The following is a 27,661-nucleotide window of genomic DNA, read 5'->3' on the forward strand; positions in this document are numbered from 1 at the left end:
GACTTAAAACTTGGGAACACTAAGACCCTTCAAATACAGAATCTTATATGTTAATGCTTTGATTGCTACCAGATTCAGAAGTTTCAAATTCACTCCAAGGTGTGAAATTTGCCACTGAAAGGATGTTGACAAGTTGTCTTTGTATTTCAAAAGCATGTGACTTTAAAATTCCTTCTTATCTCTCCAGCATTTGCACCATGAAACTGAGCTTTTTCTGGACACAGCCCAATCTCTTCCTTCAGCAAGACGAATTTTGAATGCTTTTTTTCTAGACACACATCTACACCAGCATGATCTCCCAATGAAGTCTTAAAGCTGGCTTGACTGAGGAAGCCAGCTTAGTAACTTGGAAGTTGCTTGAGCAGTGAGGTTTATTACATAAGCCCAGGTTCAAGTGTGACTTGTCTGGGAAGGAACAGGGAGAAATCACACACAACAGCCGCTTGAAGCAGAAACACCCTGACCCAAACACTGTTGGCCCCTTTCCTTCCTTGTGGCTAGTAATTCACCGGGGAGAAATGAAAAAACTGTGGGACTTGGTACTGCCTAAACAAGAAACAAGCAAAGCAAGTGAAAGTCTGATAATAATTGCCTTTTGCAGAGGTGGAATTTACCTGAAGTCTCTAGGCACAAAGAAAGGATTCCAGCTCCCAGAAAGGATGCTCCTGAAATGAGATTGGAAAGTGAATCCATGGGCAAGGCTTAATGCACCAGATTTATGTATGCTGTCAGTTTCTGAGCAATATAATTGTTGTCGTTTTTCTGCCTTGAGCTGCTGCCTCCCCGTTTCTGGGAATAGGGCTAGGGCATTCCCACCTGGGGACATTTATTTCCCCTTCCCCCTCTTTGTTGCAAAGCTCACCCTTAGTTTTCTATCCCCCTCAACTTCCACTAAATTTCATATTTAAAAAGCACCCCTATTCCTGTTTCCAGTTGTTAACACAAATATGAATCAGGTGGCAGAGGTCTGTTTTTACAATATTGTATTGAGGTAGATTTCCATGTCTCTAGCTGCTGAGAAACTGCTGATAGTTTCAGATCCCACTAAGCTTCGGGGATTCCAGGACTGTGAAGCCTGCCTTGTGGTGTAGACAGGTCTATGGAGTGACCCCAAGATTGAGACTTTGATTCATGATTGCATCGCACTGAGGGGCATTGCCTTGAGAAGATTGATTTGTTGGAGGTGAAGTTCTCACCTGCATGTGTGTGTGCCCATGTACGTCAAATCTCTCCCTCTGGTTTTCTGTCCTGTCCTGACTCTGGCGGAGAATTGATGGCTGTGTGGTACTTGCTTACTCCTTTTTAACGCTCTAAGTTGAGGATTCAGTGGGACCGTGCAAACGAATAATAGCTCGTCTTGGTTTTCTTCTTCCTCTTCTTTTTTTTCATTTATTTATTTTTTAATTTAAATTCAATTAATTAACATATAATGTATTATTGGTTTCAGAGGTAGAGGTCAGTGATTCATCAGTCTTATATAATACCCAATGTTCATTACATCACATGCTCTCCCCAATGTCCATCACCCAGCCACCCCATCCCTCCATCCCCCTCCCCTCCAGAAACCCTCAGTTTGTTTCCTGAGATTAAGAGTCTCTTATGATTTTTCTCCCTCTCTGGTTTTGTCTTGTTTTATTTTTTCCTCTCTTCCTCTGTTTTGTTTCTTAAATTCCACATATCATTGAGATCATATGATAATAGTCTTTCTCTGATTGACTTATTTCACTTAGCATAATACCCTTTAGTTCCATCCACATTGTTGCAAATGTCAAGATTTCATTTTTTGATGGCTGCATAATATTCCATTGTATATATATACCATATCTTCCTTATCCATTCATCTGTCGATGGACATCTGGGCTCTTTCTATAGTTTGGCTATTGTGGACATTGCTGCTATAAACATTGGGGTGCAGGTACCCCTTCGGATCCCTACATTTGTATCTTTGGGGTAAATACCCAGTAGTGCAATTGCTGGATCATAGGGTAGCTCTATTTTCAACTTTCTGAGGAAACTCCATACTGTTTTTCAGAGTGGCTGCACCAGTTTGCATCCCCACCAACAGTGCAAGAGGGCTCCCCTTTCTCTGCATCCCCACCAAAATTTGTTGTTTCCTGACTTGTTAATTTTAGCCATTCTGACTGGTGTGAGGTGGTATCTCATTGTGGTTTTGATTTGTATTTCCCTGATGCCGAGTGATGTTGATAATTTTTTCATGTGTCTGTTGGGCATTTATATGTCTTTTTGGAGAAGTGTCTGTTCATGTCTTCTGCCCATTTCTTGATTGGATTATTTGTTCTTTGGGTGTTGAGTTTGATAAGTTCTTTATAGATTTTTGGATACTAGCCCTTTATCTGATATGTCATTTGCAAATATCTTCTCCCATTCTGTCGGTTGTCTTTTGGTTTTGTTGACTGTTTCTTTTGCTGTGCAAAAGCTTTTTATCTTGGTGAAGTCCTAAGTTCATTTTTGCCTTTGTTTCCCTGGGTCTTGGTCCCCTTCTATTAGCATCCTTATCCTCACTGTCATCACCATCATCACCACTGTCATCATAGTGGTCCTTGTTGTCATTATTAAGACCATCTTTCCTAACATTTACCCGAGTCTTCTCTGTCCAGTGCTATGTTAGGCACTTTAGAAGTTTAATCTTATTTAACTCCACAACAATGCTGCAAATTAGATATTCTTATTCCCACTTGGCAGTGAGGCACCTGTCTGAGTGGTTAAGCATCTTATACTAGGTCATAAAGTGAGTAAGTGACCAGCCAGGAAACTTGAACACAGATCTGTTTGACTTCAAAGCCATCTAAGATTCTAAGATGAAGATTGAATGCAGGAAGTTTTTCAGAGAGTGCTACCTGAAGTCCACACCTGTGGGGTAGTAAAGGAGGCAGGATTGGACAGGGAGATATGCTGCAGCATGATGCAGTCACAGAGGCCTTAGCCGATCCCACACAGAGCTCTAGAGCTGGGATCGTCCTTCAGAGCTGTGTGGAATTGAGATAAAGTCTTGGTCCTTTGTACCTCTCATCTACTACTAGTGATTAGATGCAAGCTGCCCCCAGGAAAGAAAAAAACTGTACACGAGGCAGGGCTCTGTAGTTGAGGACAATTCCTATGAACCAGCAGCTGTCAACACTGGTGAACAGCTGGAGGAATGAGTGCCTTAGTCCTGAAGGGGGATCTGGGCGGCATAAGGCAGCGTCCACTATAACACATAAAAGAAGTCAGCTCGCCTGACTGTAAGCACCACAAAAGTAATCACCTTCTCTGCTATTTGCTGCCACTTCCAATGTCTAGAATATCCCCATCATAGGGCCTGTGCTTAATAAATGTTGGTTGAATGTAGAGAAGATGCATAATAAGTGTTAGCTACTATTGTTATGAAGCCCTTCCCTTTCTCCCTTTACCCTTATTACTTTGGTTCTTTTGTTCCTATTCTTCTATCTTATTCTACCTTACTCCCCCACCACTTTTTATTTAGTTATTAATATCTCACAGTATTCCACAAAACATAAGGTAACCCCTGAATTTTATCTTCTCAGGTAGTATCTGTCACTCCTCAGCCAAAAGATAAAAGGGCTAAGAGTCCTAAGGGTACTATGGGCAGGAAGAAACCATATGTACAAACTCATCCTTCAAGGAAGGAGAGGGGACAATGTCTGCATTGGTGCAAGAGGCCTTGGAGATCGGAAATCTGACCTAAGACACACGTATTTGAAAAAAAAAATCCCAACCACACATATGATGCTGTGATATTTTGTTACACCCAGTTTACAAGGCTTAAAGAGACTGAGTAACTTGCTCTAGATCACAGTGCTACAACATTGTGGAATTGGAGCCTGAACACATTTCTGCCTGATACCTTTAAAAAAGTACTTGCTTTTAAAGACTACCCTATCTTATCTTGAAGGCAGTGAGGAAGTTGGGCCTCAAGGAATGAGCAAGGCTTGGGCGAGAGTGGATTTTGAGGATGATTTCCCTAGCTCCCAAGAGTTAACCTGGATGTGCTCATTGCCTGGTAGGAATCGAGTCATTTACTATTGATCCTAAAAAAGCCGCTGTTCTTTTTTCCTAAAATGTCTCTGTAAATGCAACATATTGATTTCAGAAGGACAATCTAAGCCAATTAAAAAAAAAACTATGAAAATATGGATTTTGTTAAAAACTTGAATCTATAAAGCCATTTTGATTTCTCATTATTGTGCTCTAACTACTGACTCTCATCAAAGAAGACCAAATGTTAACAAAGTACAGGAAGGATTGATATTATTGAAATACTTTGTCTCCATGGGGCTGAATTCTCTTACTAAAGCACCGAGGGCTTCTTAAATTCTATTTTGTGTGTGCGTATGTGTGTGTGCATGCGTGCACATGTGTGTGTATGTGCGTGTGTATTTAATAGCCAATAATATATTTTTTCTGTTCATTATCTCATTTGAGAGTCACATAAAATCTGGTAGGCAGGTTTTGGCAACCCTGTACTGCAGATGAGGACACTGGGACTCAGAGATATTCAAGTGCCCCAGGTCCCACAGGTAGAGAGAAAAGAGTTGGTACTTGAAACCTAGTGTATCCATCTCCCACCTCCTAACTGCTAGAGCCTCTGCTCTAGAAAGGCATCTTCCTCTAGAACTTGTTCGCACTTCGGAAACTAAATCTGACGTCCATCCTCTACCCTCATCTGAGCCAATGATGGAATTTCTGTTCATTCCTCTATACCTAAACCGTACTTGAATCTTTGACCTTCCTGTTTGCATCTTTACCTTCTCCCTCTCTCTAAAACTCTCGTACTAAAATATTCATCATCTGTCACATAGACTAATATTCATTCAGTACATAGTCCCCTAACTGGCAGAGTAAACTCATCTCTTTCCTTTTTATTTTCCTGATTGTAAAGTAAAGCATATTCAATATATTTATTGGCATTTATTTCTTCTATGAATTACCTGTCTGTAGATGTTGTCTTTTTTTTCCTTTCGGTACATTTATCATTTAAAAATTTGTTTGCTTACTAATTAATTATTTAAAATAATTGCTTAATTATTGTCTCCTTGCTATATATATTGCAAACAGTTTCTTTCTGTTTATAATTTGTCATTGAACTTCCTTATAGTGTTTTGCTTGTACAGATGATCAATTTTATGTTATAAAATATGTCACATTTGGATTTATGCTTGCTATCATATTCTGTTTTCTTAGTTTCTTTTTTCTTCCTTCCCTTTGTTGAATTTATAATGCTTTTTGTTACATTTTTTCTCTCTAGTTGTTTGGAATACATGCATACTACTTGTATTCTTCTAGTCATTTCTTTTAATTATCGATATATATTTAAACATATTCAAAAATCAACATCTAGAGTTATTCTCAATGTGCTTAATCTGGTTACCTTGTTCAATTATTTAAACTTCTTACCACAGGACTGTGGTTCCTGGTGTCTTGTATTTTATGAAGCAGGAATATTTCTGAAAAATATATTGTGGACCTATATAGGGTTGTCAAATTTTATTTTGTTAAATAAGGACATAAAAAACCAACAACCCTACCTGATACCTGTCATCTCCCATTGCCACCACTCATAACAGGATATTTTAATGCCAAGAAATTAAGGAAGACATGGTCTTATAAAAAGGACAATTTGAAAAAATCAAATTAATACTTTATGTATTTTGCTTTATAGAAAACATCCATGTTTTTCTCATTTCACTGTGGATCTGTGAAAACTCCACATGGCCTGATATTGAAATGAAGACTGCTTTTGGGAATCATAGGCTACAACTAGTTTTTTTCAGTGTTCTTTTCCCCTCCCCCACTTCCCAGTGTTTCTTGAATATTTCAAACCCTCTTCCTTCTTTTCTGCTTTCCCTCCCTTCTTTTGATTCTCTCTTGCCGCTATGTATTTGAAAATAATTTTATCTCTTCCTGAAATGTCTTTCCCCTGCTCTCATCCATATGAGGGATAGATTTTTGAAGAATTTACATAATTCAAAATTAACATAATTAAAGATTAATTTTCTCACAGATCTGACAGAAGTATTTGTGATGGTGGGTATTTCTGTTTACCAGCTCAAGTGGTAATAGTGTAAACACTGTCTACAATTCACTTGGCATAACAGTGTTGAAAAATAAACAATTCCTGATGAATTAAACAGTGATTTGGAAACTGCATAATTTTGAATTTGTGCATAAATTGGGACTTTATTAATATTTTTATATCACATACTTTCAAATTAATTCAATGTTGCATAATATGCAATTGCCCTTCATTATACTCCTTTCTCTGATTTCTCATTAGGGCTTGATTATATATCTGTGATATAATTGCAATAAATGCAGCAGGGACTTTCACGCGTTCTCTCCCACAGAGGAGCTGCTCTCTGATTGGGTAGGGCCTGAGCCTTGATTGGACAACATGAATGTTTAACTAGTAAGAGTGCAGTGCCTTACCGGGAGGGTGACCCTACGTCCAATTTTCCCAGGACAGCCCCTGTAAATTACATTAACCACCAGTGTGGTCACCCGCGGTCCGGACTCATTAGCGGCAAGATCCCTTGTGGGCACCGCTCACTTTGCGCATTCTGTTTCCAGGTGGCAAGCTTACCCACACAAGGCCTGCCTCCTCTTTTGGTTATGCTTTGTTCCTCGCACCTGAGAGGACAAATTAGGGATGCTCTGCCCCACAGACACTGCCCTCGTAGATTCAGGGCAAGGCATCAATGGCTTTTTTTACCTTGAGCCTTTTCATATATTCCAATCCAGCATCTACCTGGACACTAGGTATTAGGCGTGGTTGCTTTCTCTTCTATTAGTAATGCTGTGCTTTGTTTCCTCCCGGTGGCTTGTGTGAAGAGCTCCCTCTGTAGAGGGGGTAGTGGGAGGTGTGAATGCAGAATCAACAGCCCTCCTCTTTGGTGTTTGGGTTTGAGGCAGCGTAGTCCTTTCCCGACTCTCTCAGGTGAAGCTCCTGGAACTCAGGTTTCTTGTCTTGCTTATACTTAAGGCTCAGTCCTTATAGGTCCTGATACTCAACCTATCTGTTTGATTAAATGAAATCCCTTCCCCTTTAAGCTATTACCTCTGACTAGACAAGTCTTCCTTCCGGCTAAATGAAATATCTTCCTTACTGTCTATTAAGTGCAATTTTCTCCTCTGTGTGCATGGGGACCATCTGGCAAATGCTACTTATTGTGCCTCGTCTGGTACCTGAAGGCAGATATTGTTACCCTCAAATTCTATTTTTCTGGATTAAAAAGCCACAATACAACCAATATTTCCCCATTGTTATTCTGTGATCCAACCACTGAATCATTTTGTTCTTCCTTGGACTTTCTCCAATTCCTTCTCATCCCTCCTTAGATGTGGAGGCCAAAAATGCAAGCCAAGTCTAGAGGAAGGATTGCTCCCTGGCACTTTTCTATCCTTATCTCTCAGTTCAGCCCCTATAATCTTCATTCTAGACACGCTTCCGATTCATTCCATTTGTTGTCCATTATGGTCTCTGTGGGCTTTTATTCTCTTTGTATTTCTTCACAGGTCATCGACCCTCTTGTATCTGTGGGTTTTCTTTGTTTTGGTTACAGTTTAATATCTTATACTTAAAGCCCATTAAATCGCATCCCTTGATTTTGTGGTGTGTTGAATTCAAAGTCTACTTGACAAATTATATTATGGGATTTTAGCAAGTCTGCCCAAATCTTCATAAACTATGTTGATTGCCACTAGCAGCTGATTGCTCTATTTTTGAGTTTTTTATTCTAGAACTCCACTATCCAATACAGTAGCCACTAGCCACATGTGACTATTTAAAATTAAATTATTAAGATTAAAATTAAAAATTCAGTTTCTCGTGATGTGATGAGCACTGGATGTTATATACAGCTGATGAATTATTGAACACTACATCTAAAACTAATGATGTACTATATGTTGGCTAATTGAATTTAAATTAAAAAAAATCAGTTTGTTAGTCACATTAGCCACATTTCGAGTGTTCAGCAGTCACATGTTGCTGGGGCTACCATGTTGGACAGCATAGATATTGAAGATTTCTATTATTGGAAAAAGTTCTATTGGATGGCCTGCTCTAGAAGGTTTTCCAGTTTGAAGAATAGTCTTGGTGAACCATTGCCATGTTGGCTCAAATCATGGAGTCAGAGATACTCTAGTCCAGTAATTCTCAACATTTTACTTCTGAGAACTTTTCTATATATTTACCTATTAAAGAAAGTTCTGCCTTGTGGGGCTCTTATTAGATAAAAATAACATCTTCTCCTTGTTAATTCAAGACATAAACCAATGTAATGCTATCTGTTAGCAAGCAGATAGGACTACACTGAGTTGATATAATTCTAGCCAAAATTAGAAAAAATTATTATGGTTTTTCCGTTGTGGTGGCCTTATCACAGGTAAGGGTATATTTTACATTTTAAGTCTTGAATCTCCAAAAAGGGCTTTCAGATCCCTATTGTTTTTCTTTTTTTCTAACTCTTTAAACCAGCCTGATAAATCCATGCACTACAGCCCCCAAAATATGAGCTTCTCACTGCTGTCTACAGCCATCTCTTTGGCTGATTCTTGTCTTGCTTGTGTTTCATGTTTTTTTTTTGCTCTCGTTTGGTCTATCCGTGGTCTCCAAAGTGGAGTGCTTTCACTCTAAGAGTTATGTAGTATAAGAATCTTTATATTTATTTTTTTCTCACTGGTTTACATTTTTTTTGCTCTTTCTGAATATTTTGTAATGTATGTAACTTACTAGGATAGTTCTATACGTACATAATTTGCATATAGGGCAGGTATAAACTTTGTGTCCAATTTTTTTAATGACTGGTGCACAATCCCAGAACATCATGAATCTGGTCCTCCTTGCTTTGTCTTGGCTCTGCAACCTGAACTTCTATTCTGCCTCTGTTCTTCTGGTCTGAGCATTTGTATTCTTGCCTTTCCCTCACCAGTGCTAACCCCTTACCCTGTCTGCATCCCTATGACTTCAACCCCAGACAACGGCCTCTTGACTGGAATCCCTAGAAAGCAGCCATAACCGTCTCTCTTCTAACAGAGGGGTGACTTGCAACATCTTTGATGACCTTTGAAAGCCTTATCAGCACAGGGCTTCCAGGCTGGAAGACTTTGGTCTTATTCAACCATATTATTTTCTTTTGTTTAGTGAGTTGTAAGACAAAGTTCATTCAAAATTTATTAAAAGCTTCAAAGAACCAACTGCATATTGCCAAAAAGGTGACCTATAATTTTAATTTTTGTCCAGTCTATCGTGATTTCTTTTGTCCAGTCTCTTCCTGCTTCCAGAACATTGCACACCATATATAAAGGGTGGTATTTTGCCACATATCTGTTCTCAGTTTCACTCTTGAGCTCCGCACCTTGAACAATTTTGTGGACCTCATTTTATCCCACATATGACTGACTCTCCATGTACCATCCAGGGTCAGTTTTTGTTTCTGTCTTTTGCTTGTCTATTTGATTTTTTAAAAAGTTTTCATGTAAATTTTAGTTAGTCAACATACAGTGTAATATTAGTTTCAGGTGTTCAATATAGTGATTCAACACTTCCATACATCACCTGGTGCTCATCATGACAAGTGCGCTCCTTCATCCCCTTCACATATTTAACCCATCCCCCCCACACACCTCCCCTCTGGTAACCATCAGTTTGTTCTCATAGTTAAGAGTCTGTTTCTTGGTTTGCCTCTCTCTCTTTTTTCCCTTTGCTCCTTTGTTTTGTTTCTTAAATTCCACATATGAGTGAAATCATATAGTATTTGTCTTTTTCTGACTGACTTATTTCGCTTAGCATGATACTCTCTAGCTCCATCCATGTTATCACAAATGGTAAGATTTCATCCTTTTATATGGCTGGGTAATATTCCATTGTATATACACACCACATCTTCTTTATCAATTCATCAGTCTATTTGCTTTTCAAGGTGTTGTCTTCCTGGGTCTGACCTGGACTTCTGTTGACAAGGATCCAGATCTGCTCCCGGGTTGCTTGGTAAAGTCTTTCTTGGGGATGAACTGCCCAAGTCTTCATGCCCTTTTGCATACTTGGTCATTATTCTCACCTTGTTTATCCCAGTTCTTTAGGTGATATCCAGTATTTTCCTCAGCCTCTCACCTTCATTTTCATTAGATTTTCTCAGGATGATTTAACTTGTGAGCTGAAAGAGACCTCAGAACTCATCTAGCCCAACCCTTTCATTTTCTAAAGGCATGAACAAGACAGAAATGACTCACTCCAACTTGTGTATGGTTACCTAAAGGAGGGCTAACCTTGGGTTTTATGTCTCCCGATCTTTCTTCTGGTTGTTTTTTCATTTAACCACCATTCCCAAAATGTTGTTGCTCAAAAAAAAAAGTTCTGTGGTCAAATAAATTCAGACAATAAAGGGTTACCAACATTTAAAAGGTTTCTTTGCTCTAAGAGTTTTCTGAGCCTTTAACATGGAGATCCATAATGTGAAACTCAGGTGGGTAGGAGTATACTATATTCAATGATTCCCAACTTATTTTAAAACAGAATTCCATGTTCTCCCAGAATTATGCTAGATAGTGTTCCTCAGAACACTTGGTAAATGTGACACTATCGAATATTTTCACAGGTAATTAAGTACTTCTCAAATACATATTTTTATTTTGCCTACCAAAAGTTCTTTTTAATAATAGATTATTTGATTCTTGAATCATTTTTACTCAATGAGGTCAAAGTACAAGGCGGTAAAGGAAGAAGGTCTCATTCAGATTCTCATTTCCTTTCAGGGGGATATGTGCAGGATTTTTGGCATTCTGCTTTGTGTTTAAGTTGGGTCCATATCTGTCAAACCTTTAGATTTGGTTTGTGAATATCAAGGTTAAATGAAGGTGAAACAAAACAGTTCTAGGAAAGCCAAGAGGCAAATGCTCATAGTTAATCCAAGACTGTTCTCGGGGCATTTAGCCTTTCCCAGCTATTAGCACTCAGACACTGTTATTAGCACATAGACACCTAATCACCCTATGTGCATTAGCCAAATTAGATGTGTTGATTAAAGATACAAATTATGTGATACGTTTATATATCAAAATAAGATAGTTTTATTTTGACAGGAAAGCTTTGCTCTGTGTGTGTGTGTGTGTGTGTGTGTGTGTTAGAAAGACAAAGAGAAAGAGGCAAAAGAGATGTGGTAAGTTACCAGAAAAAATATTTTGGAATTAAAAAACAGACAATCTCTGGCAAAAATCTGTTTTCCCCTATCTGACATGGCATTACAAGGAGGTTATTTAAAAAGTTAGTGTGACTATAATGTGAAATTCCTGGTAAGTGTGAAATCAGTTAAGAAATCAACTAAATTAGCATTATAATAGCCACGTAGGACATCATAATATACTGATGAGTCTTATAAATCTTCAACTTCTGTGTCACTCATAACAGAAAGTGTGATTCTGGCTGGGACCATGTCACTTTAAGGAACACTTTCATTTCATAAGGAGGCATCTTTAATGGAACTGAGAAATTGTTTATCACCTTTCAAAATATGGCCGCACACAATGAATGATCACTGGGCAGAGAAAGGAGTTGGTTATAAAGGGCTTTGTAAAATAGCTGAATTACGTTTTATCTTTCATAAAATTCACAAAACAGGATGGAAGAGGTACAAGATTATCTGCATTTAGAAGAATATAAAAATGATAGTGAAAAATTATACTAAATGTTTAGATGCAGCTATTGCAGACCACACCCCTAAATCTTGTGGGTTATATCCTTATGGGGCTGCCAATATAAGGCTCCTGACACTCATACTTCCTCAGGCACTCTCGGGCACTGAGAGGCAGGAGTTACCTTTTAGGACCTCTACAACGTTTTATTTTTAATTACTTGCTACAGAAATGATTAGCAAAGGCATCAAACATCTAGCCCTTAAATTTCCTGATATTGCCTCCAAGGAAGAAATTCATATACAATAATTAGTTTTCCTTGATTCTTTTGTCTCATTTCACCAAACCCAGAACACTATGGATTGTAAGATGCGCCATTGTTTTATGTACTGCTAAGAAAGAAAGATGCTTCTGTTTAACCTATGACATGCCATAACATAAGATACATCTTAAATTTGAAATATTAAAATTTGAGTGTGTCTTATTATCAATGAAATGTGACAATTTCTGGGCATATGTAGAAGGTTTTGTTCTCTGTAATATTTCTAGTGCTATTTGAGAGTTAGCTTGCCATCCTAACATCATGGCTAGTGATATGTGCAAGAGGGTTTCAATTTTTTTGTAATTGTGTACTTATGTCTTTGAATCTTTCCATAATTATTTAACTTTTGGACTACTTAGGATTTATCTTCCTAACTGGATTGTACATTTTTTAAAATCAGGTTTTCCAGTTTAGCCCACAGTAGTGACCCTTGCAAATAGCAAGTATCAGTAAGCACATCGTTCATATATTCATTTGGTCAACAAAGGCATGTGCATATTAAACACCTACCATATGCCAGGTCCTTTGCCAAGTAGAGGGAAGCCAGTGAGCATGGCACAGCCTCTCTTTTCATGAATCTTTCTTGATAGTGGGAGCAGCAAACAAATACATCACTACAACACAGAATGGGAAGCGATGTGAAGCACTGGTCCTGGGTGCATGGTAGCATAGAGAAAGCCACCGTATTGACACTTGGGTCAGGAAAGGCTTCCTGGAGGTGGTGACTAAGCCATGTTGGGAGTGTGGGTATCAGTGTTCCAAGCAGAGACACAGTGGGTACAAAGGTCAAAGGTCAGGAGAACATGAGAATTTTGTAACACCGAAAGAGACTCAGCAAGGGTGGAGCATAGACTTGAGAAGGGGGTGGGGAGATGAGAAGTAGGTTGGACATGTAAGTAGGGATCACATCATGAAGATCTTAGTTCTTTCTCTCTTTTTTTTAATGTTTTATTTTTTAAAGTAATCTCTACACCCAGTGTCGGGCTTGAATGCACAACCCCAGGATCAAGAGTTGCATGCTGAGCCAGCCAGGCATCCCAAATATCTTAGTTCTTTAACTTAATAATTTACTGTCACCTGTATTGTCAGTTGGCCAATCAACAAGCATTTAGCCTCTTTTGTGTGGTAGAGAAAGAAAGAATCACGATAATAAATGGTTACAGAGCATCAAACGTCATTCCAAGTCTTTCGGATAAATCATGCCATCCAGTGTTCCCAACAACCAATAAAGCGAGTATTACTGTCATCCCATCTTTCAGATAGGAAAACTAAGGAATAGAGTGGTTGAATAAGTTGCCTGAAATCTTAGAGCAACCAAGTGGGATTCAAACCGAGGCAGTTTGCCTCCACAATCAGTCCGCTTAACACCACTCTGCAATTCCTTCTCATGACCAGTGGCGGCTCCTGCACGCATCACAGCTGTGCCCCTTGGTAGCTCCGTGTGAGGACGAGGACTAGAACTCTCCCTTCTTACTACGGTGGTGATGCTAACAGGAGACCAAGGCACACTGAAGTCGCCACTTGATGAATGCTGTAAAGAAAGCAGCTTGTTTTCCAATAATGACGGTGGAGATACCCACACGGGAAGGGACCACCAACCTAGGACCTTCTCCCAACACTGGCCGTTGTAGCGGAAGAACCTGTAAGGTTCATATTGTATCCATCTTGGAGCCATTTGCTTCTTGATTTCATTAGAATGGACTTTTAGCCACAACAGCAAGTTTCAGTAGTTCTGAAGAGGAAATGAACTTGAAAGGTAAGGATCTTGTATTTAATTTAGAAACAAAGGCACATGGTTCTCCTTGGTGATGTTTTTCTCTGGGATGTGTTATTTGATCTTTTCTTTTCTTTTTTACTAAAGAAAGGGGCCTTCAGTCCCCTCTTGCATATCTGTTTTTCAGACATTCTATCAGGAAGCATATATTTGGAAGAATGTCCATCTTTATTTTTTTTTTTAAAGATTTATTTATTTATTTATTTGTCAGAGAGAGAGACAGAACACAAGCAGGGGGAGAGGCAGGCAGAGGGAGAAGCAGGCTCCCCGCCGAGCAAGGAGCCTGATGTGGGACTCGATCCCAGGACCCCGGGATCATAACCTGAGCTGAAGGCAGCCTCTTAACCGACTGAGCCACCCAGGCGTCCTGAAGAATGTCCATCTTTAAAGTTAGCTGAGATATTCATGACTTTCAAATACCTGGCTATCATTATTAAGTTGGGATAAATATGGAAAACAACAATATACGCAGGTTCCTACTTATACCAGTATGATTAATAGATTTCCTTTTTCTACCACTGACTATTATAACAACCACAAGGAGAGGCACCTGAATCTTGTCCTGCGGAGAAGAATACTAGCAGGTGATCTCGGGCAGGTTTGGAAGACGGAAACTGTTATATAAGGTTTAAGTTACAAAATGAGTGTTGAGTGTAAATAAAAAAATAAATTCTAAACTGACCTCACTAATTTGTTTTCATCTTCCTTTGCTAATTTTATTTTGTAAGTGTCTTCACCTGTATTTACTTTGCAGGAAGCTTTTCTTTCTTTGAGGCTGAGCCAGTAGTTGGGACTGTTTTCTAGTTGTGCTCTAAGATTCTCTGTTACAATCTAAATCTCACTGTTAAGAGACGTTATTTTTAACAAGTCAGGGTGCAGAGTTTCCTTTTAAAGAATTGGCTGAACATGCAGTCTTTTTAAAAGTGATAATCTTTTCCTTTGAGGATAAAATGTGATTTACATTTTTCAAAGTATCTTCACAAATAAGATTGTTGATCAGACTTCAGAACAGGCTCCTGAAATTCTGATTGTTGACATTGAACTCAGGGGATAATGAAAAGAAACAAAGAAGCCACATAATCTAGCCAATTTCCTGCTGAGACTTGAGAGCTCTTTCTTAATGTTTGGGTGTCCTGGCTGCCACTAGCAAGAGGAGATTGGCTGCCTCCATCCTTTTCCACTGAATGCCTACTAGCTCCTTAGCTAATGAGGACTGAATGAAGCCTGGAAATTGCATTCAAAAGTCTGTAGCTAGAGGTTGCAGTTCAGCCTGTTGCTGAATGGATGACCTCGGGTGGGTCATATAATCTTGCGAAGCTTTTTCTCAGTAACATGGGTCAACAGTTGTGGCAGATACACCTAAGACAACTCCCAATGAGTCACAACCTTGTATAATCCCACAGTTTGAATGTGGGAGGACCCTGTGAATTGCTTCGTGCCAACAGAATATGGCAAAGGGGATGAGATGTCCCTCCCTTGATTAGGTTACATTATATAAGACTCTGTCTTAGGAGGCTGAAAAGAGAGATTACGGCTTTGAAGAGATAAACTGCTTTGTAATAAGAGATCCTATGAAGAGGGTTCTATGGACTGAATGTGTGTGTGTCAGCTACATTCATAGGGTGAAATCTAATCCCCAGCGTGATGGTATTTGGAGATGGGGCCCTTGGGAGGTGACAGGATCATGAGGGTGGAGCACGAATGGGATTAGTGCCCTTATAGAAGACACCCCAGAGAGCTCCTTCGCCCTTTTTACCTGTGAGGACATAAAGAGAACACGAGAAGTTGGCCATCTATGACCAGGAAGTAGGCTCTCAACAGACACCGAATCTGCTGGTGCCTTGATTTTGGACTTCCTAGCCTGCAGAATTTGAGAAATAAGTGTTCACTGGTTAAGTCACCCAGACTATGGTAGTTCTTTCTAGCAGCCAGAAAAGACTGAGACTGAGGGCCCCGTGGCAAGGAACTTTGAGCAGGCTCTAGGAGCTGAGAGCAGCCTTAGCTGATAGAGTGCAAGAAAACAGGGCCCTGGGTCGCGTAGCCACAAGGAAATGAATGCTGCCAACGACCTGAATAAACTTGGAGGGGGCTTCTTCCTAGTCAAGCCTCCAGATGAAAATGCCCACCTTCTGAGACCCTGAGTGGAAGACAGCTGAGCTGTGCCTGGACTCTAGACCCATGGAAACTGGGAGATAATAAATGTGGTGTTTGGGTTTTTTTTTTTTTTTTAAGTAATTAGTTAAAATATTTTTAAATTGTGGTAAAATACACATAACATAAAACTTGCCATCTTGATCATTTTTAAGTTTAGTAGTGTTAAGTATATTCACATTGTTGGGCAACCAGTCTCCAGAACAATTCTGTCTTGTGAAACAAAACTACCCATTAAACAGCACCTCCCCATCTTCTACCCCCTGATCCCAGCTCTGGCATTCACTATTCTATTTTCAGATCCCATGAATTTGATTAATCTAGATACTTCATAAAAATAGAATCATACACTACTTGTTGTTTTGTGACTGACTTATTTCACTTAGCATAATGTTCTCACAGTTCACTCTTATTGTAGCAGGTGACAGAATTTCTTTCCGTTTTAAGGCTGAGTAATATTCCTGTGTGTGTGTGTGTGTGTGTGTGTATCGCATTTTATTTATTCATTCATCTCTTGATGGACACTTGGGTTACTTTCACCTCTTGGCTCTTGTGAATATGTGTGTTTTTAAGCCTCTAAATCTATGGTAATTTGTTAGTCAGCAAAAGAAAATTAATACCACAACAAAAACACTGCACAGGGACATGGTAAAGATTAAGAAATAAATTCTATAAACTACAAAGTGTGGTATAATTTTACAGTGAGGTCACGTTATCTGCATATTTAACTTAATAGAATTTAACATGAAGGGCTCCAAAAAGAAGAAGAAGAAGAAGGAGAAGGAGAAGAAAAGAGGACGAAAATACATTTTTTACGAATGTGAGCAATTCTGTCAGTCCCTGCAAGTGGCGAGTGAGGAGTGAGCTGGTGAAGGCAGGTGACTGATTTGTCCTCACATGCCTGAGCACCTTGGCCTGAACGATGTTCTAGTGTTTTGGAACATGTATTTTCTGTGCTGCTAATAAATTACCACAAACTCAGCAGCGTAAAACAACATGATTCTTACCACAGTGTCTCCGGATCGGGAGCCCAGGCACGGCTTCATGCCTTCTCTCTTTTAGGGTCTCCTGAAGCTAGAGTGGAGGTGTCAGCTGGGCTTGCATGTCTTCTGGAGGCTCAAGTAGAGAGGAATCTGCCTCCAGATTCGCTCCTATCGTTGGCAGAATTCATTTCTTTGTGGCTGCCCGACTGAGAATGTCAGCTTTTGGGGGGGTGTTGGTGGGGGGCCAATTTTGGCTCCAAGATGTCTGCCATGGTTCTCTCCCCCGTGGCCCCCGTTTAGGCAGCTTGCCTCCTCAGGAGGCGGAGAGTCTCTAGAGCAAGTCCACCAGCACGAGGGAGCCTTGCAGAATGTAACACAACAGTGGGAGGGACATCCCGTCACTTCTGTCGTATCCTACTGGTTAGGAGCAAGTCACAGGAGGAGACGGTACATGGGCATGGACACCGGGGGACAGGGGGCTCTGGGGGTCACCTTCTATCTGTCTGCCACACCAGATTAAGCTGCAAATATGGGTATGTAGCCCAAGGACGGGCCTTAAAGACCGAACAGCCCAGTGCTTCCCCAACCTTAGCTAAACATGCAGATTAATGGAGTCGAAACACAAACACACGACAACAACAACAACAAAGGAAGATCCCTCCTGCCCTCTCCAAACCTTCAGCATCATGGTCTCTGGGAGGTGGACTCCAGGCAACTGTAGTTAAAAAAAGAAAATCCATAGTGATTTGAATGTGTAGCCGCGACAGAAAAGTCCTGATGTAGTCTAAATCCCGCCTTTTAGACCTGAGACACTTGGGCCCAGAGTGGTACAGTGACGAACCCCAAACCACACAGGACATCAGAGCAGAGCCAAGCCCAGACCTCAGGGATCCTAAATTTCATTTTGTGCTTTTTCTATTATACCATGCTGCCTTCTTAATTTGGAATTTGCGGACTACGTTTTACTTCTCTACAAGCTGTGGCGAGAAAAATCTTCACTAGGAAACCACTTCTTTTCGGTAAATGTTGGAGCTGGCTCACATGGGCTCGTGGCATTTCTTCCCGGCTCCTGGTTTTGGAGATCTCACAGTGATAGCTCGACACTGGCCATGCTAGAAATCGTTACACCAGGGCAACTGGCAAACGCCGCAAGTCAGGCTTCCCACCACCCACTCCTCCTCGGACAGCAGGGACACCTTCACCAGCCCTCCACTGTCCATTTAAATTTGAAGAATGCTGAATGCATCTGTACCGTGGAGATTGTGTAATTATGTCTACTCTTGGCCAAAATGCAAATAGAGTTCAGAAAATTAAAGGTACGAACAGTAATGTGGCACGTATCTTCCTACTTAGCCTGACCAGTATTAATGAATGTTTGGTGGGGGGACTGAATGAACTGTTTGGGAGTTTTCTTCCCCACCTCCTCGCTTTTCTTGTCTCCAAAGTTAGTGTGGACTGCTCTGCTCGCTACACAGGTTGTTCATTTATCTTCAGAGCAGAGTTCACCTTCCATTTTTCTCCCGTTTTCAGTCAGGATTTCTTGCTCCACACCCTGTCCTACGGACGCTGCAAGATATATGACATCGATAGAATTCCAGGTGCATCACTGCAGTCCAGATTCCTGACAGAGAAGCTTGTGGGACTCTTTGCCTGTTTCTCTGGGCACAGCCTTTCTATGACAGGGAGAATAAACCCAGGATGCTGTTCACGGAAAATAAAATCTTCTGTTGAGTGAAGTTTTCCACCTACTTCTACCCTGAGGGGGCCTTGAGGAAGTGTTTCTGTCAGTTCTGTTTCACAGCTCTGACGTGTTGCTTTGAGCTTTGATTTCCTGGGACCTCGAGGCCTGAAGCCCCCGAACTGGGCGGAAAACGGGACCAACTCTGAAAACAGTTCTGAAGAATTGTCCCTTGATGTGAGAGGCTTGCTCATTCCGTGGCCTGCCAGTGCTTTTGACTCCAAATTGTGAACCACGAACTTCATATAGATCTTTCTCCTTCCCCCTCCTACTTATTGATCTTCCACTGCTGAGCTGTTCTCTCTTTGTCTTTGAGGAAAGTCGGTATGGAGAGTCAGCATGGTTTAACTGAAAAAGCTCAGGTTTGATGTTAGACAGACCTGCATGGCTCCACCACTTACCAGGTGCGTGACCCCAGGGCCAGTTGCTCTCTGAGCCTCAGTCTTGGAAAATGGAGGCAATAATATCTATTCTTCAAGGTTTTTTCTACTGGGAGGATAAATGAAAATTACATGTAAAAAGATGAGCCCTGTGCCTGGCACACAGCAAGAGCAATGCGTGTTAGCTCCCTCTAGTGGCTACTCCCTGTAATAGCAACAGCAAATCTTCAGACTATTTGCAATATTTATGAATATTCACTACTCATCAATTTACATGCGTTTATTTCATTTTATCTTCACAACAATTTTCTGTAATTTAGGAGATTAAATTTAATTTCCTCAGTAAAGCTTTTATTGATAATTTAATCTAAGATTATCCCACCTACCCATCACGATATCCCAGAGCCCTAGTATATATATATTTTTTGCAGCACTTACTATTATCCAGAATTATATTCTTTATCTGTTGCATACTTATCGTCAGTCTCTATCTGTTAAAATATAAGCTCAAATGAGAGAAGCAGCTTTGGTTTGATTTCAACTGTTCCTCCAGCGCCTGGCATGTATCAGAAAATACATATTTTTTGGAATGAATGAGGGAAGCACTATTACGATCTTCATTTAGCCCCAGGATGAAACACAAACTTAGATATGTTAAATGAACGGTCTTAAGTTAGAGAGCTAGTAAGAAGTGGAAAAAGCCTGGATTGGAATTTGGATTGTTGGACTCTGGAATTGGTGCACCTGATTATCTCCCTACCCAGGCTTGTGGTCCATAGGTGAAGTTTTTATAGAGAGCCCATGGTTTCTTGAAGTCTTTGCTAAGCTACATGATAAGTCCAGCACTGTCTTAGGGGATATGAGATTTAAAGCTTTTTTATTTTTTAGACAGAGAGAGAGTGCTTGTGAGTGGGGGTGGGGAGGGGCAGCGGGAGAAGGAGAGAGAGAATCTCAAGTGGGCTCCATGAGCCCCACAAGAGGCTTGATCTCATGATCCTGAGATCATGACCTGAGCTGAAATTAAGAGTCAGACGCTTAACCGACTGAGCCACCCAGGTGCCCCAGAGGATGTGAGATTTAAAAAAGAAGCTTAATTCCAAGATCTTAGAGTGTGTGTGTGTGTGTGTGTGTGTGTGTGTGTGTGTGTAGGCTCCAAGCCCAACCCTGAGATCAAGAGCTGAGCTGAGATCAAGAGTTGGATGCTTAACCAACTGAGCCACCCAGGTGCCCCTCCAAGATCTTTGTTTTGAAAGACCCTAACTGGGGGTCTTTCAAACTGGGAAATTCTAACTGGGAAAATAAGGTGTACATCATAAAATGGAGAATAACACAATAATACACTTGATTAAGTGTTCAAGATTTGAAGAGGAGAGTATGTGGCTGTACTCCATCAGAGATGGGGCAATAGACACAAAAGCCAAAGTTGTTTTTGTTTTTAAGTTCTCTTTAACTCATTTGTTCATTTATCCAGCAAACATGAAATACCTACTGATTGCCATGTATTACACTTGTTATGCACTTTGAATATACAGTAGAATAAGTGATGGTCCTCTACTCTCAGGGAGCTCATGATTCATGGGAAACACAGGCATATGCAGTATAATTATGCTGCTATATATTAGGTATAATTATGAAGATTTTCATAGGGCATCAGTTACACCGCAGGCAGAGAGAAGAGATAGGGTGGCTAGTAGCCAGGGACCAGCTGATGAAGTGCCATTTTTGTTGCATTAGGGACTTTTGGCTTTGTTCTCTACATTAGTGCTTCTTAAGTGGAGGTGAATTTGTACCCCTCCAGGATATGATTTATGGAGATCTGGCAAATTTAGCAATGTATGGAGACAATTTTGATTCTTTTAACTCAGCGGGTGCCAATGGTATCTGGCAGCACAGGGACGTAGCTGAACATCCTACAGTGCAAGGTCAGCTGGCCACAACAAAGAATTCTCTGACTCCAAATGTATTCAATAGTCCTGGGGTTGAGAAATCCTGCTTTTAGAAAGGAAGGTAGGTTATTGCAGGGGCTTAAGTGAGTGAATGGCACGTTCTGTGTTAGACAATCTCTATGGAGGGTAGATTTGAAGATGCTAAGGCTTGAGGCAAGAGGTTAGATTCTTTTTTTTTTTAATTTATTTATTTGAGAGAGAGAATGAGATAGAGAGAGAAAGCATGAGAGGGGGGAGGGTCAGAGGGAGAAGCAGACTCCCTGCTGAGCAGGGAGCCCGATGTGGGACTCGATCCCGGGACTCCAGGATCACGACCTGAGCCGAAGGCAGTCGCTTAACCAACTGAGCCACCCAGGCGCCCAAGAGGTTAGATTCTTGCAGTAGCACAGAGAGAACTGGAGAATGTCTGGACTAGAGCCTTTGCGGTGGGAGAGAAGAGAGGAGTTTGAGGACTTAGTGAATGGATGTGAGTGGGAAAGGAGAGGGACTGGTCAAGTTTCTGCCTTGTCTGGTGCAACCATTACCTGCGGTCAACCCAATAGTAAGAATAGATATTGGCCAGAAGCAATGACATCAATTTAAACAAGCTGGCTTGAGCTACCAGGCAGAGACATCCAGCAGGCACTGGATATGCAAATCTGAATCTTAAGAAAAATGGGTTTGGAGCCAGCAGCTTAAAATAGTGGATGAAAGCCAGAAGAGCATATTAGCTCATCCAGGGAGAATGTGTAGAAATGGAAACAGCGTCTAATATTCTAGATTGGCTGCTGATTTCTAGAATATCAGAAATACATACAATAAAGGGGCAGGTAGAAGGAGAAGAACCCTTGAAAGAGACCAAGGGGCAATATTCTGAGGGGTAGGAGGGCTAGGGGAAGGAGTGTCATGAAAGCTGAGGGAAGAAAGGGTTGCAGGAAGAACTGAATGCTCAACAGAGTCCAATGTTGCTGACAATTCCTAAGAGAAGGATTGAAAAGCAACTATTGAGTTTGGCAATTCAAAAAACATGGATGACCTTGAAGAAGGCATTCTCTTGGTTGATTGTGGCAGAAGCCAAATTTCAGTGGCTTGAGGAGTGAATGGAAATGATAGAACTGCAGGTAAGAGAGAGTACTCTTTCTAGAAGTTTGGCTGTGTAGGGAATGAGAGAGGGGGATGTAAAGTTAGAGTGTATTGGTCATGCCCAACTCCTTGGTTCCTTTGGTTAATAGCAGTAGCCACCAAAATATTGATGTGTGTGAGGATGTGATCACTATTCTCTTACATTCTTATTGCCAGCTTACAATGAAAGCAAATGTTAGATCAAATTCTGACACACTTACAAATATTTGTTCTCCAAGCGTATATTATCCAGCAGGCAAGAAAATGCATTCAAATGTTCTGAAAGTCTCATGAACTCCCAACTTTCCGAAGTCCTCAGTGATGACCTTCACTTTGATGAAAGGTTCATGTGATGCTGACCGGGCAGTATTCCAGAGGTAAATTCTATTGCCCTCTGGTTATTATCAGACAACCCCAAATCCTCCAATCCAATGGCTGGACGCTGTTAGGAATCAGGTCTCTACCATTTCTAAAAGTAGAAGTTTATTAAGGTCTTATACCCTAGTCAGGCATCCTAGTGCACAGGATTGAATAGTGTCCCCCCAAACTCATGTCTCTTCAGAACCTCAGAATATGACCTTATTTGGAAATGTGCCATTACGGATGTAGTTAGCTGAGGTCCCACTGGATTAGAGTGGACTGGTGTCCCTCCGGTGACTGGTGTCCTCATAAGAAGGCCATGTGAAGACAGTGAGACACAATGGAGAAGGATATGCAAAGGTGGGAGCAGAATTTTGCAGTGATGCAGCTACAAGTCAAGGAACAACGAGGATTGCAAGGAACCACTACAAGCTAGGAAGAAATAAGGAAGAGTTCTTCTCCATGGACTTGAGAGGGAGCACAGCTCTGCCAACACCATGACTGCTGATTTCTGGCCTCCAGAGCCGTACTGTGTGGTACTTTGTTATGGCAGCCTTAGCAAAGTAACAGAGTTGGGAGTGTCTCTAAAATAGGCAACTCACATATCTCCTTGAATACCATAAATTTCTCCAATAAGAGTCCATTTCTAATATCCATGATGTTAATTAACCGACCACTAATTTCCCCAGTGATAGCTCATTTTTGACCTTCATTATGTTAATTATCAAAGCATCTGGTGTTAACTGAGATAGGGATAACAGAAGTGCTTATAGAGGAGCCTCCTCTGGAGTGTGAGTTTCCTGTCAGCCTGGTCCTGGGGTGCATCCTCACTGAATACATGCGTTGTGCCACATTTTCTATGCTGAAGAATTTTATTTATTTATTTATTTATTTACTTGAGAGAGAGAGTACATGTGAGTAGGGGTAGTGGCAGAGGGAGAGGGAAAGAGAGAATCTTAAGCAGGTTCCACGCCCAGCTTGGAGCCCGATGTGGGGCTCAGTCTCACAACCCCAAGATCATGACCTGAGATGAAGTCAACAGTCGGACACTCAACTGACTGAGCCATCCAGGCACCCCTATGCTGAAGTATTTTCAATTGCAGATACCACTGGCAAGGGAGATCTGTATTCTAGAATGAGCAAGATGTGGGCTTAAAGAGGAAATTCAGGGGAGGGAAAGACCTACGAGGTTCAGCAGAAACTGACAATAATAACTGGTATCACTGACAAATTTTTCCAGTTAGTGGAATCACCAGGAGCCTCTTAATGTGCTTTTCTCTTTTCTACTTTTGCTAGAAAATCATCTTCTTTTTTCCTTTTCAATTCAGTTATACATTCTAAAAAATCATAGCCACAGTTGATAGACTATATGGAGTCATCTTATCCCAGTTTGCCTGGATCTGTCCATGATTTAGCTTCAAAATTCCCACATCTTGGGAACCTCCCCAGTACCAGGCTCATCAGGACAGTTGACCACTATTTCTGTATTTGTATGAACAGAATTCTCTGCCCCTTTTCTGTCCTACCATCCATATTTTTAAACTAATTAATGAGATCTTGTGAGTTCCTGTCTCCTAAACCAGGGCAGTTAAGCAGTGTTGGGCCCAGGGGAAGAAAGGGTGGGAAGGGGGAGAGTTACCATCTGAAGACATTCTGGCAACTAGACAGCCACGATTCTGTCCTGTGGTTTGCTGCTGCATTCAATTATCTGTTGAGTTTCTGAAAAGGTCACAAATTCCTGGCAGGATGGGGCCACTGATTGGTTTCATCAGTTTGCTGAATTCCTCAAACTTAGGTCTAAGTTAAAGGACATGGATTAGAAATTCTGACAATATGTAATGTAGATAGATTGATCTGTGAACAGATATGTACTGGGTGAATATAAATAATTTTCATGATAGAGTTTTGTTTTTTCTTGGCATGTTTGTCTATTGTCCCCGAGTGTTTAAAGAGCAGAGCGGTAATTTCTAATGTGCATTGAACTTAGCTTACTTGGAAAGCAATCGATGACCAGGCAGTAGGACAAAAGACTTCTGAAAAGCCAAAGAAGGGACACCAATTAAATATAGTAAATTCACGTAATTTAAGTGATTGAAGAACAATTTAAGCCCTCACTCATTGTCTATGGATTGTTGTTTTACACACAATTTAAAGACCTATGTTGTCTCTTTAAGTTCTCAGCAATTTGGACGTGGGCATTGTGGATGCTCCTAAAAGGCAGTCAGTGGAAGGGAGAGGTACCCACACACCCCAAGAACACAAAGGAGACAGAAAAATTGTTATGCACAGTCCCAGAACACACTGTGGCTTGGAGGCACATAACGCTCTACCCCTTGATAAAACCTGAGCGTATCATGGTGGCAATAATAATGACTATATTGATCAAGCAAGAATCTCATGCAGGAATAGAGCACTAATGAGGAGCTTCTCATTGAGAAGCTGAAGGCCAGACCCTGACACGCTCATGCTGTGAGGTCTCTTGGAGCCAGCTAACTGATCTTCCCCGATGGCAGCTCTGCCTTTGTGGCTTTTTTTCAAACTTCAGTGGCACGTCCAAATGAACTGACACGAGTATCGGAGAAGATAGGAGTGGAACACTCGAGAATACGAGGTGAAACGATCTTTTAAGTAACTCAGTAACAGACTGGGATCTGTAACAACTAAACTGTAGAGGAGAACACCAACGGCAGTACAATACTAATGCTTTCCAATTTGGAAAGTAATAATTTGTGGATTTTATGGCAAATGGAAGCAGAGATGCAGCTGTATCACCAAACTTATTTGGGCAGGAGCACGTGTGACATGATTTGGCCAAGAGCCCTAGGCAAACTACAATAACAGTTTAGAGATACGGATTAAATGGTGGATCTTATTATGTGCAATAATTTCCCCAAAGCTTGATGTCAGATCTGATGGCACTCAATCGGGGCTTCAGAGATCCATGGAGTTAGAGAATGGTGGGCAGGACTCCAGGCTTTTGGGAATTTCTCATCATTTCCCAACCACTGAACCCTTTCATATCTCCATGATTTTTCCTTGTTTGATCCCTCCTCTGTGATATCCTTCCTCCACTTTCCATCTGGAAAACTCTTACTCAACATTAGGACCCAACTCCCATGTCTTTTCTGAGCTTTTCCCCAGTGGGCTTGTAATCTATCTGTTTAAATATCTACCCCTTTCACTAGATCAAGGTCCAGCACATTTTTTTTTTTTCTGAAAAGGGACAGATAGTAAATATTTTATAGCCTTTTGGTTTATCTGGTCTACTCAACCATGCCATTGTAGTGAATAAGCCCTAGAGAATACATAAATGAATGGTGTGAATATTTTCCAATAAAACTTTATTTATGGACACTGAAATTTGAATTTCATGTAATTTTTATACATCACAAAATATTCTTCTTTTGATTTTTTTTAAAACCACTTAAAAATGTAAAAATCATTCTCCACTTGTAGGGCATACAAAAACAGGCAGCAGAACAGATTTGGCCTACAGGCTCTAGTTTGCTGTGCTAATTTTCTCATGCTGTGTAACAAATCACTACAAAATTAGAAGCTATTTGTTATTTACACACACATTTATTATTTCAGTTTCTGTGGGTCAGGAGGTCAGGCACGACTTAGCTGGGTCTTCTGCTCAGAGTCTTAAAAGGTTACACTCAAGATGTTGGCCAGGCTGTGATTTTCATGTGGGGGCTTGCCTCCTTCTGAGCTCATTTAGGTTGTTGGCAGAGTTCATTTCCTGAGGCTGTATGACTGGGGTCCCCCACTTTTTGCTGACCATCAGCTGCAGTTCCTTGCTATGTGGGCTTCCTGAACATGGCTCTGTACTTCAGCAAACCAGCAAGAAAGAGTCTTATACAATGTAACCTAACCATAGGCAGTGACACCCTATCGCCTTTGCCTATTGTATTGATTAGGAGCAAGTCACAGGTCTTGCCTGCCCTGGGGCAGGAGATTATGCAAGGTCACAAATATCAGAAAGTGGGAATCATGGGCAGCATCACCTTAGGGTCTAGCTATTACACCAACCCTGCACTAGTTGTTGAGTTCTGAAGACAGGAACTGTGATAGTGACAATGAATCATTTTGATATCCTCAGCATTAGCCCAAGGTCCAGCACATAATGGGTGCCAGTAAATGTTTGTTGAAAGAATGCATGGGTGGTTGTTTATATACAACCAAAACAGTAGAATAGAATTATTGTAATTCTCCAGTAAAATAGTTCTAATATTGCAATCCTTCCTGATTTAAGGCTGTTGGGAACACTAAGATAAGTTTGTGGGACATAGGGTTTCAAGCAGAAAGCTAAATTTGGCTGACATTCTTGGATTTGGATTTATGGCTAGATCAATTTCATCAGGTATTAAAATAACTTTCCATGTGGTGAGCAATCAGTTATTCAAACCATACTCCAGTCAATCAGCATAAAAACAAGATCAAAATAGGGGAATCCATTTTAAAACTCTAAGCAGGGTGCTGGTACTGTGAAAATTTTCCAGCAGCAGTTTTCCAAGATATAGCAAAGATAGCTTCTCTGGTGTTTATTTCCTTGAATAAATGTAGCTAAATATAAGGTGAATTTTTATTTCAATAAAGACTACAAACTTTAAGCAATAATAAGAAGTAAGAGAGAGCTAGAATGTGAAGTCAAAACGCAAAAAAAAACAAAAAACCAAAAAACAAAACAAAACACAAAAAAACATATATACTGAGGTAGGTGTCTGTGGAGTGAACTTGACTGTGGGCAAATCTTCCAAACGGCAAAACTTTCCCCAAAGCCTCAGTTACTGAGGATTTTTTTAACTGAAACACATGGAATCACAATCTTAAACCTGTTTCATCTGCCAACTTTATCAAACACCTACGTCTATTGCAATTTCTGTTGCATTATCTATCTAATTACCTATCTATCTCTTCAACTTCTGTTTTATGGTTCACCTGATTATTTCCTTTCCCATTCGGAGAAGGATTTGGGGTGAGAGTTCCTTTTTATGCAGTTTATTTTGTGTTATGTGTCCCGAACAGAACAGATGGTTTCTCTAAATGCACATCTGGTCATGGACTATAAAAGAGCTCAAAGTGGGCTCTGCCAATAGGAAGCAAGACTTGGCTTCCCTTTTTTTTCTGGGAAATACCCTCTTCTATAGAGATTAAGAAAAATATTCTTTTAATAACCAAATCATAAAATTCAGAGCCTCACTTTTTATTTTTTTTTAGGGATTTTATTTATTTGAGAGGGAGCTATCATAAAAGT

General features: G+C 40.5%; 1 long non-coding RNA gene across 1 annotated transcript in view; it reads left to right on the forward strand.

The window, feature by feature from the left end:
• The first annotated feature begins 3,875 nt into the window (after positions 1–3,875).
• LOC145720228 (uncharacterized) overlaps positions 3,876–27,661 on the forward strand; it is a 54,406-nt gene continuing 30,620 nt past the window's right edge. The window contains exon 1 of the long non-coding RNA XR_014143088.1: positions 3,876–4,021. This is a non-coding gene — a long non-coding RNA (uncharacterized LOC145720228). The remainder of the gene's footprint in view (positions 4,022–27,661) is intronic.

The sequence above is a fragment of the Leptonychotes weddellii genome, chromosome 2 (assembly GCF_054177405.1).
Source record: "Leptonychotes weddellii isolate Sample4059 chromosome 2, ASM5417740v2, whole genome shotgun sequence".
In the NCBI taxonomy this organism is placed as follows: Eukaryota; Metazoa; Chordata; class Mammalia; order Carnivora; family Phocidae; genus Leptonychotes; species Leptonychotes weddellii.